Source organism: Silene latifolia, unplaced genomic scaffold, assembly GCF_048544455.1.
Source record: "Silene latifolia isolate original U9 population unplaced genomic scaffold, ASM4854445v1 scaffold_215, whole genome shotgun sequence".
Classification (NCBI taxonomy): domain Eukaryota; kingdom Viridiplantae; phylum Streptophyta; class Magnoliopsida; order Caryophyllales; family Caryophyllaceae; genus Silene; species Silene latifolia.
The window spans coordinates 228629-236926 of NW_027413171.1; the positions used below are offsets into that span (position 1 = coordinate 228629).

At 43.9% G+C, this 8298-nt stretch overlaps 7 non-coding genes and 15 pseudogenes across 7 annotated transcripts; all 22 read left to right on the forward strand.

The window, feature by feature from the left end:
- Window positions 1-170: 170 nt before the first annotated feature.
- Window positions 171-290, forward strand: LOC141638766 (5S ribosomal RNA; annotated as a pseudogene).
- A 249-nt stretch (window positions 291-539) lies between these two features.
- On the forward strand, window positions 540-659 carry LOC141638740 (5S ribosomal RNA; annotated as a pseudogene).
- A 242-nt stretch (window positions 660-901) lies between these two features.
- On the forward strand, window positions 902-1021 carry LOC141638798 (5S ribosomal RNA; annotated as a pseudogene).
- Window positions 1022-1265: 244 nt separating this feature from the next.
- On the forward strand, window positions 1266-1385 carry LOC141638710 (5S ribosomal RNA). The gene has a single exon (XR_012542200.1). It is a non-coding gene; the product is annotated as a 5S ribosomal RNA (ribosomal RNA).
- Window positions 1386-1625: 240 nt separating this feature from the next.
- LOC141638842 (5S ribosomal RNA) lies at window positions 1626-1743 on the forward strand. Its single transcript, XR_012542267.1, has one exon. It is a non-coding gene; the product is annotated as a 5S ribosomal RNA (ribosomal RNA).
- A 246-nt stretch (window positions 1744-1989) lies between these two features.
- LOC141638779 (5S ribosomal RNA) lies at window positions 1990-2110 on the forward strand (annotated as a pseudogene).
- Window positions 2111-2351: 241 nt separating this feature from the next.
- LOC141638729 (5S ribosomal RNA) lies at window positions 2352-2471 on the forward strand. Its single transcript, XR_012542219.1, has one exon. It is a non-coding gene; the product is annotated as a 5S ribosomal RNA (ribosomal RNA).
- Window positions 2472-2716: 245 nt separating this feature from the next.
- Window positions 2717-2836, forward strand: LOC141638759 (5S ribosomal RNA; annotated as a pseudogene).
- Window positions 2837-3083: 247 nt separating this feature from the next.
- LOC141638727 (5S ribosomal RNA) lies at window positions 3084-3202 on the forward strand. Its single transcript, XR_012542217.1, has one exon. It is a non-coding gene; the product is annotated as a 5S ribosomal RNA (ribosomal RNA).
- A 240-nt stretch (window positions 3203-3442) lies between these two features.
- On the forward strand, window positions 3443-3561 carry LOC141638852 (5S ribosomal RNA). The gene has a single exon (XR_012542276.1). It is a non-coding gene; the product is annotated as a 5S ribosomal RNA (ribosomal RNA).
- A 245-nt stretch (window positions 3562-3806) lies between these two features.
- Window positions 3807-3926, forward strand: LOC141638760 (5S ribosomal RNA; annotated as a pseudogene).
- Window positions 3927-4167: 241 nt separating this feature from the next.
- Window positions 4168-4287, forward strand: LOC141638767 (5S ribosomal RNA; annotated as a pseudogene).
- Window positions 4288-4532: 245 nt separating this feature from the next.
- On the forward strand, window positions 4533-4654 carry LOC141638776 (5S ribosomal RNA; annotated as a pseudogene).
- A 242-nt stretch (window positions 4655-4896) lies between these two features.
- Window positions 4897-5016, forward strand: LOC141638761 (5S ribosomal RNA; annotated as a pseudogene).
- A 236-nt stretch (window positions 5017-5252) lies between these two features.
- LOC141638790 (5S ribosomal RNA) lies at window positions 5253-5371 on the forward strand (annotated as a pseudogene).
- A 241-nt stretch (window positions 5372-5612) lies between these two features.
- LOC141638771 (5S ribosomal RNA) lies at window positions 5613-5732 on the forward strand (annotated as a pseudogene).
- Window positions 5733-5970: 238 nt separating this feature from the next.
- On the forward strand, window positions 5971-6089 carry LOC141638705 (5S ribosomal RNA). Its single transcript, XR_012542195.1, has one exon. It is a non-coding gene; the product is annotated as a 5S ribosomal RNA (ribosomal RNA).
- Window positions 6090-6337: 248 nt separating this feature from the next.
- Window positions 6338-6456, forward strand: LOC141638800 (5S ribosomal RNA; annotated as a pseudogene).
- Window positions 6457-6695: 239 nt separating this feature from the next.
- On the forward strand, window positions 6696-6815 carry LOC141638802 (5S ribosomal RNA; annotated as a pseudogene).
- A 249-nt stretch (window positions 6816-7064) lies between these two features.
- On the forward strand, window positions 7065-7181 carry LOC141638773 (5S ribosomal RNA; annotated as a pseudogene).
- A 236-nt stretch (window positions 7182-7417) lies between these two features.
- On the forward strand, window positions 7418-7535 carry LOC141638738 (5S ribosomal RNA). The gene has a single exon (XR_012542228.1). It is a non-coding gene; the product is annotated as a 5S ribosomal RNA (ribosomal RNA).
- Window positions 7536-8115: 580 nt separating this feature from the next.
- On the forward strand, window positions 8116-8233 carry LOC141638793 (5S ribosomal RNA; annotated as a pseudogene).
- Window positions 8234-8298: the final 65 nt, after the last annotated feature.

Consider the following 8298-nt stretch of genomic DNA (forward strand, 5'->3'; position numbering starts at 1 on the left):
AGATCTCGTCGAGCTAATAAATTTGAAAAAAATCCGCCCCAATCGGACTCTCCGGGAGCAAGTTACGACTGTTCGGAGAGACGGGGACGTGACGGGATATTGAAAACTTGTTTTATGTTGAAAAAGGCTAGAGATGAGGTAATATAATGAAATTTGTGAGGAAAGTATATGGGTGCGATCATACCAAAGACTAATGCACCGGATCCCATCGAACTCCGCAGCTTAAGCGTGCTTGGGCGAGAGTAGTACTAGGATGGGTGACCTCCGGGGAAGGCCTCGTGTTGCACCCCTTTTTTTTTTCTTTTTTTTTTTTCGTTTTTTCACGGTACTTTGCCTCCAAATTCTCTTGGTTTAATGATTTAAACGCGTAGATCTCGTCGAGCTAATAAATTTGAAAAAAATCCGCCCCAATCGGACTCTCCGGGAGCAAGTTACGACTGTTCGGAGAGACGGGGACGTGACGGGATATTGAAAACTTGTTTTATGTTGAAAAAGGCTAGAGATGAGGTAATATAATGAAATTTGTGAGGAAAGTATATGGGTGCGATCATACCAAAGACTAATGCACCGGATCCCATCGAACTCCGCAGCTTAAGCGTGCTTGGGCGAGAGTAGTACTAGGATGGGTGACCTCCTGGGAAGGCCTCGTGTTGCACCCCTTTTTTTTCTTTTTTTTCTTTTTTTTTCACGGTACTTTGCCTCCAAATTCTCTTGGTTTAATGATTTAAACGCGTAGATCTCGTCGAGCTAATAAATTTGAAAAAAATCCCCCCAATCGGACTCTCCGGAGCAAGTTACGACTGCTCGAGAGACGGGGACGTGACGGGATATTGAAAACTTGTTTTATGTTGAAAAAGGCTAGAGATGAGGTAATATAATGAAATTTGTGAGGAAAGTATATGGGTGCGATCATACCAAAGACTAATGCACCGGATCCCATCGTAACTCCGCAGCTTAAGCGTGCTTGGGCGAGAGTAGTACTAGGATGGGTGACCTCCGGGAAGGCCTCGTGTCGCACCCTTTTTTTTTCTTTTTTTCGTTTTTTCACGGTACTTTGCCTCCAAATTCTCTTGGTTTAATGATTTAAACGCGTAGATCTCGTCGAGCTAATAAATTTGAAAAAATAATCCGCCCCAATCGGACTCTCCGGGAGCAAGTTACGACTGTTCGGAGAGACGGGGACGTGACGGGATATTGAAAACTTGTTTTATGTTGAAAAAGGCTAGAGATGAGGTAATATAATGAAATTTGTGAGGAAAGTATATGGGTGCGATCATACCAGCACTAATGCACCGGATCCCATCGTAACTCCGCAGCTTAAGCGTGCTTGGGCGAGAGTAGTACTAGGATGGGTGACCTCCCGGGAAGGCCTCGTGTCGCACCCTTTTTTTTTTTTTTTTCGTTTTTTCACGGTACTTTGCCTCCAAATTCTCTTGGTTTAATGATTTAAACGCGTAGATCTCGTCGAGCTAATAAATTTGAAAAAAATCCGCCCCAATCGGACTCTCCGGGAGCAAGTTACGACTGCTTGGGAGAGACGGGACGTGACGGGATATGAAAACTTGTTTTATGTTGAAAAAGGCTAGAGATGAGGTAATATAATGAAATTTGTGAGGAAAGTATATGGGTGCGATCATACCAACACTAATGCACCGGATCCCATCAGAACTCCGCAGTTAAGCGTGCTTGGGCGAGAGTAGTACTAGGATGGGTGACCTCCGGGAAGGCCTCGTGTCGCACCCCTTTTTTTTTTTTTTTTCGTTTTTTCACGGTACTTTGCCTCCAAATTCTCTTGGTTTAATGATTTAAACGCGTAGATCTCGTCGAGCTAATAAATTTGAAAAAAATCCGCCCCAATCGGACTCTCCGGGAGCAAGTTACGACTGCCTCTCGGGAGAGACGGGGACGTGACGGGATATTGAAAACTTGTTTTATGTTGAAAAAGGCTAGAGATGAGGTAATATAATGAAATTTGTGAGGAAAGTATATGGGTGCGATCATACCAAAGACTAATGCACCGGATCCCATCGTAACTCCGCAGCTTAAGCGTGCTTGGGCGAGAGTAGTACTAGGATGGGTGACCTCCCGGGAAGGCCTCGTGTTGCACCCCTTTTTTTTCTTTTTTTTCGTTTTTTCACGGTACTTTGCCTCCAAATTCTCTTGGTTTAATGATTTAAACGCGTAGATCTCGTCGAGCTAATAAATTTGAAAAAATCCGCCCCAATCGGACTCTCCGGAGCAAGTTACGACCGCTCGGAGAGACGGGGACGTGACGGGATATTGAAAACTTGTTTTATGTTGAAAAAGGCTAGAGATGAGGTAATATAATGAAATTTGTGAGGAAAGTATATGGGTGCGATCATACCAAAGACTAATGCACCGGATCCCATCGTAACTCCGCAGCTAAGCGTGCTTGGGCGAGAGTAGTACTAGGATGGGTGACCTCCTGGGAAGGCCTCGTGTCGCACCCTTTTTTTTTTTTTTTTTTTTTTTTTTTTCACGGTACTTTGCCTCCAAATTCTCTTGGTTTAATGATTTAAACGCGTAGATCTCGTCGAGCTAATAAATTTGAAAAAAATCCGCCCCAATCGGACTCTCCGGGAGCAAGTTACGACTGTTCGGAGAGACGGGGACGTGACGGGATATTGAAAACTTGTTTTATGTTGAAAAAGGCTAGAGATGAGGTAATATAATGAAATTTGTGAGGAAAGTATATGGGTGCGATCATACCAAAGACTAATGCACCGGATCCCATCGAACTCCGCAGCTTAAGCGTGCTTGGGCGAGAGTAGTACTAGGATGGGTGACCTCCCGGGAAGGCCTCGTGTTGCACCCCTTTTTTTTCTTTTTTTTTTTCGTTTTTTCACGGTACTTTGCCTCCAAATTCTCTTGGTTTAATGATTTAAACGCGTAGATCTCGTCGAGCTAATAAATTTGAAAAAAAATCCGCCCCAATCGGACTCTCCGGGAGCAAGTTACGACCGTTCGGAGAGACGGGGACGTGACGGAATATTGAAAACTTGTTTTATGTTGAAAAAGGCTAGAGATGAGGTAATATAATGAAATTTGTGAGGAAAGTATATGGGTGCGATCATACCAGAACTAATGCACCGGATCCCATCGAACTCCGCAGCTTAAGCGTGCTTGGGCGAGAGTAGTACTAGGATGGGTGACCTCCGGGGAAGGCCTCGTGTTGCACCCCTTTTTTTTTTTTTTCGTTTTTTCACGGTACTTTGCCTCCAAATTCTCTTGGTTTAATGATTTAAACGCGTAGATCTCGTCGAGCTAATAAATTTGAAAAAAATCCGCCCCAATCGGACTCTCCGGGAGCAAGTTACGACTGTTCGGAGAGACGGGGACGTGACGGGATATTGAAAACTTGTTTTATGTTGAAAAAGGCTAGAGATGAGGTAATATAATGAAATTTGTGAGGAAAGTATAGGGGTGCGATCATACCAGCACTAATGCACCGGATCCCATCGAACTCCGCAGCTTAAGCGTGCTTGGGCGAGAGTAGTACTAGGATGGGTGACCTCCTGGGAAGGCCTCGTGTTGCACCCTTTTTTTTCTTTTTTTCGTTTTTTCACGGTACTTTGCCTCCAAATTCTCTTGGTTTAATGATTTAAACGCGTAGATCTCGTCGAGCTAATAAATTTGAAAAAAATCCGCCCCAATCGGACTCTCCGGGAGCAAGTTACGACTGCGTTCGGAGAGAGACGGGGACGTGACGGGATATTGAAAACTTGTTTTATGTTGAAAAAGGCTAGAGATGAGGTAATATAATGAAATTTGTGAGGAAAGTATATGGGTGCGATCATACCAAAGACTAATGCACCGGATCCCATCGAACTCCGCAGCTTAAGCGTGCTTGGGCGAGAGTAGTACTAGGATGGGTGACCTCCCGGGAAGGCCTCGTGTTGCACCCCTTTTTTTCTTTTTTTCGTTTTTTTCACGGTACTTTGCCTCCAAATTCTCTTGGTTTAATGATTTAAACGCGTAGATCTCGTCGAGCTAATAAATTTGAAAAAAATCCGCCCAATCGGACTCTCCGGAGCAAGTTACGACTGTTCGGGAGAGACGGGGACGTGACGGGATATTGAAAACTTGTTTTATGTTGAAAAAGGCTAGAGATGAGGTAATATAATGAAATTTGTGAGGAAAGTATATGGGTGCGATCATACCAAAGACTAATGCACCGGATCCCATCGAACTCCGCAGCTTAAGCGTGCTTGGGCGAGAGTAGTACTAGGATGGGTGACCTCCGGGGAAGGCCTCGTGTTGCACCCCTTTTTTTTTTCTTTTTTTTCGTTTTTTCACGGTACTTTGCCTCCAAATTCTCTTGGTTTAATGATTTAAACGCGTAGATCTCGTCGAGCTAATAAATTTGAAAAAAATCCGCCCCAATCGGACTCTCCGGGAGCAAGTTACGACTGTTTCGAGAGACGGGGACGTGACGGGATATTGAAAACTTGTTTTATGTTGAAAAAGGCTAGAGATGAGGTAATATAATGAAATTTGTGAGGAAAGTATATGGGTGCGATCATACCAGCACTAATGCACCGGATCCCATCGTAACTCCGCAGCTTAAGCGTGCTTGGGCGAGAGTAGTAGTACTAGGATGGGTGACCTCCGGGAAGGCCTCGTGTTGCACCCCTTTTTTTTCTTTTTTTCGTTTTTTCACGGTACTTTGCCTCCAAATTCTCTTGGTTTAATGATTTAAACGCGTAGATCTCGTCGAGCTAATAAATTTGAAAAAAAATCCGCCCCAATCGGACTCTCCGGAAGCAAGTTACGACTGCTCGGGAGACGGGGACGTGACGGGATATTGAAAACTTGTTTTATGTTGAAAAAGGCTAGAGATGAGGTAATATAATGAAATTTGTGAGGAAAGTATATGGGTGCGATCATACCAAAGACTAATGCACCGGATCCCATCGAACTCCGCAGCTTAAGCGTGCTTGGGCGAGAGTAGTACTAGGATGGGTGACCTCCCGGGAAGGCCTCGTGTTGCACCCTTTTTTTTTTTCGTTTTTTCACGGTACTTTGCCTCCAAATTCTCTTGGTTTAATGATTTAAACGCGTAGATCTCGTCGAGCTAATAAATTTGAAAAAAAAATCCGCCCCAATCGGACTCTCCGGAGCAAGTTACGACTGTCGGAGAGACGGGGACGTGACGGGATATTGAAAACTTGTTTTATGTTGAAAAAGGCTAGAGATGAGGTAATATAATGAAATTTGTGAGGAAAGTATATGGGTGCGATCATACCAAAGACTAATGCACCGGATCCCATCGAACTCCGCAGATTAAGCGTGCTTGGGCGAGAGTAGTACTAGGATGGGTGACCTCCGGGAAGGCCTCGTGTCGCACCCTTTTTTTTTTTTTTTTTTTCGTTTTTTCACGGTACTTTGCCTCCAAATTCTCTTGGTTTAATGATTTAAACGCGAGATCTCGTCGAGCTAATAAATTTGAAAAAATCCGCCCCAATCGGACTCTCCGGAGCAAGTTACGACTGTTCGGAGAGACGGGACGTGACGGGATATTGAAAACTTGTTTTATGTTGAAAAAAGGCTAGAGATGAGGTAATATAATGAAATTTGTGAGGAAAGTATATGGGTGCGATCATACCAAAGACTAATGCACCGGATCCCATCGAACTCCGCAGCTTAAGCGTGCTTGGGCGAGAGTAGTACTAGGATGGGTGACCTCCGGGGAAGGCCTCGTGTTGCACCCTTTTTTTTTTTTTCGTTTTTTCACGGTACTTTGCCTCCAAATTCTCTTGGTTTAATGATTTAAACGCGTAGATCTCGTCGAGCTAATAAATTTGAAAAAAATCCGCCCCAATCGGACTCTCCGGGAGCAAGTTACGACTGTTCGGAGAGACGGGGACGTGACGGGATATTGAAAACTTGTTTTATGTTGAAAAAGGCTAGAGATGAGGTAATATAATGAAATTTGTGAGGAAAGTATATGGGTGCGATCATACCAGCACTAATGCACCGGATCCCATCGAACTCCGCAGCTTAAGCGTGCTTGGGCGAGAGTAGTACTAGGATGGGTGACCTCCGGGGAAGGCCTCGTGTTGCACCCCCTTTTTTTCTTTTTTTTTTTCGTTTTTTCACGGTACTTTGCCTCCAAATTCTCTTGGTTTAATGATTTAAACGCGTAGATCTCGTCGAGCTAATAAATTTGAAAAATAAATCCGCCCCAATCGGACTCTCCGGGAGCAAGTTACGACTGTTCGGAGAGACGGGGACGTGACGGGATATTGAAACTTGTTTTATGTTGAAAAAAGGCTAGAGATGAGGTAATATAATGAAATTTGTGAGGAAAGTATATGGGTGCGATCATACCAAAGACTAATGCACCGGATCCCATCGAACTCCGCAGCTTAAGCGTGCTTGGCGAGAGTAGTACTAGGATGGGTGACCTCCTGGGAAGGCCTCGTGTTGCACCTTTTTTTTTTTCTTTTTTTCGTTTTTTCACGGTACTTTGCCTCCAAATTCTCTTGGTTTAATGATTTAAACGCGTAGATCTCGTCGAGCTAATAAATTTGAAAAAAATCCGCCCCAATCGGACTCTCCGGAGCAAGTTACTTGTCGGAGAGACGGGGACGTGACGGGATATTGAAAACTTGTTTTATGTTGAAAAAGGCTAGAGATGAGGTAATATAATGAAATTTGTGAGGAAAGTATATGGGTGCGATCATACCAAAGACTAATGCACCGGATCCCATCGAACTCCGCAGATTAAGCGTGCGTTGGGCGAGAGTAGTACTAGGATGGGTGACCTCCGGGAAGGCCTCGTGTCGCACCCTTTTTTTTTTTTTTTTTTTTCGTTTTTTCACGGTACTTTGCCTCCAAATTCTCTTGGTTTAATGATTTAAACGCGTAGATCTCGTCGAGCTAATAAATTTGAAAAAAAAATCCGCCCCAATCGGACTCTCAGGGAGCAAGTTACGACACTGATTCGGAGAGACGGGGACGTGACGGATATTGAAAACTTGTTTTATGTTGAAAAAGGCTAGAGATGAGGTAATATAATGAAATTTGTGAGGAAAGTATATGGGTGCGATCATACAAGCACTAATGCACCGGATCCCATCGAACTCCGCAGATTAAGCGTGCTTGGCGAGAGTAGTACTAGGATGGGTGACCTCCTGGAAGGCCTCGTGTTGCACCCTTTTTTTTCTTTTTTTCGTTTTTTCACGGTACTTTGCCTCCAAATTCTCTTGGTTTAATGATTTAAACGCGTAGATCTCGTCGAGCTAATAAATTTGAAAAAATCCGCCCTAATCGGACTCTCCGGGAGCAAGTTACGACCGTTGGAGAGACGGGACGTGACGGATATGAAAACTTGTTTTATGTTGAAAAAGGCTAGAGATGAGGTAATATAATGAAATTTGTGAGGAAAGTATATGGGTGCGATCATACCAGCACTAATGCACCGGATCCCATCGAACCCGCAGATTAAGCGTGCTTGGGCGAGAGTAGTACTAGGATGGGTGACCTCTTGGGAAGGCCTCGTGTTGCACCCCTTTTTTTCTTTTTTCTTTTTCACGGTACTTTGCCTCCAAATTCTCTTGGTTTAATGATTTAAACGCGTAGATCTCGTCGAGCTAATAAATTTGAAAAAATCCGCCCCAATCGGACTCTCCGAGAAGTTACGACCGTTCGGAGAGACGGGGACGTGACGGATATTGAAAACTTGTTTTATGTTGAAAAAGGCTAGAGATGAGGTAATATAATGAAATTTGTGAGGAAAGTATATGGGTGCGATCATACCAAAGACTAATGCACCGGATCCCATCAACTCGCAGATTAAGCGTGCTTGGCGCGAGAGTAGTACTAGGATGGGTGACCTCCGGGAAGGCCTCGTGTTGCACCCTTTTTTTTTTTCGTTTTCACGGTACTTTGCCTCCAAATTCTCTTGGTTTAATGATTTAACCGCGTAGATCTCGTCGAGCTAATAAATTTGAAAAAAAATCCGCCCCAATCGGACTCTCCGGAGCAAAGTTACGACCGTTCGAGAGAGGGACGTGGGATATTGAAAACTTGTTTTATGTTGAAAAAGGCTAGAGATGAGGTAATATAATGAAATTTGTGAGGAAAGTATATGGGTGCGATCATACAAAGACTAATGCACCGGATCCCATCAAGAACTCCATGATTAAGCGTGTCAGGCGAGAGTAGTACTAGGATGGGTGACCTCTGGGAAGGCCTCGTGTTGCACCCTTTTTTTTCTTTTTTGCTTTTTTCACGTGTACTTTGCCTCCAAATTCTCTTGGTTTAATGATTTAA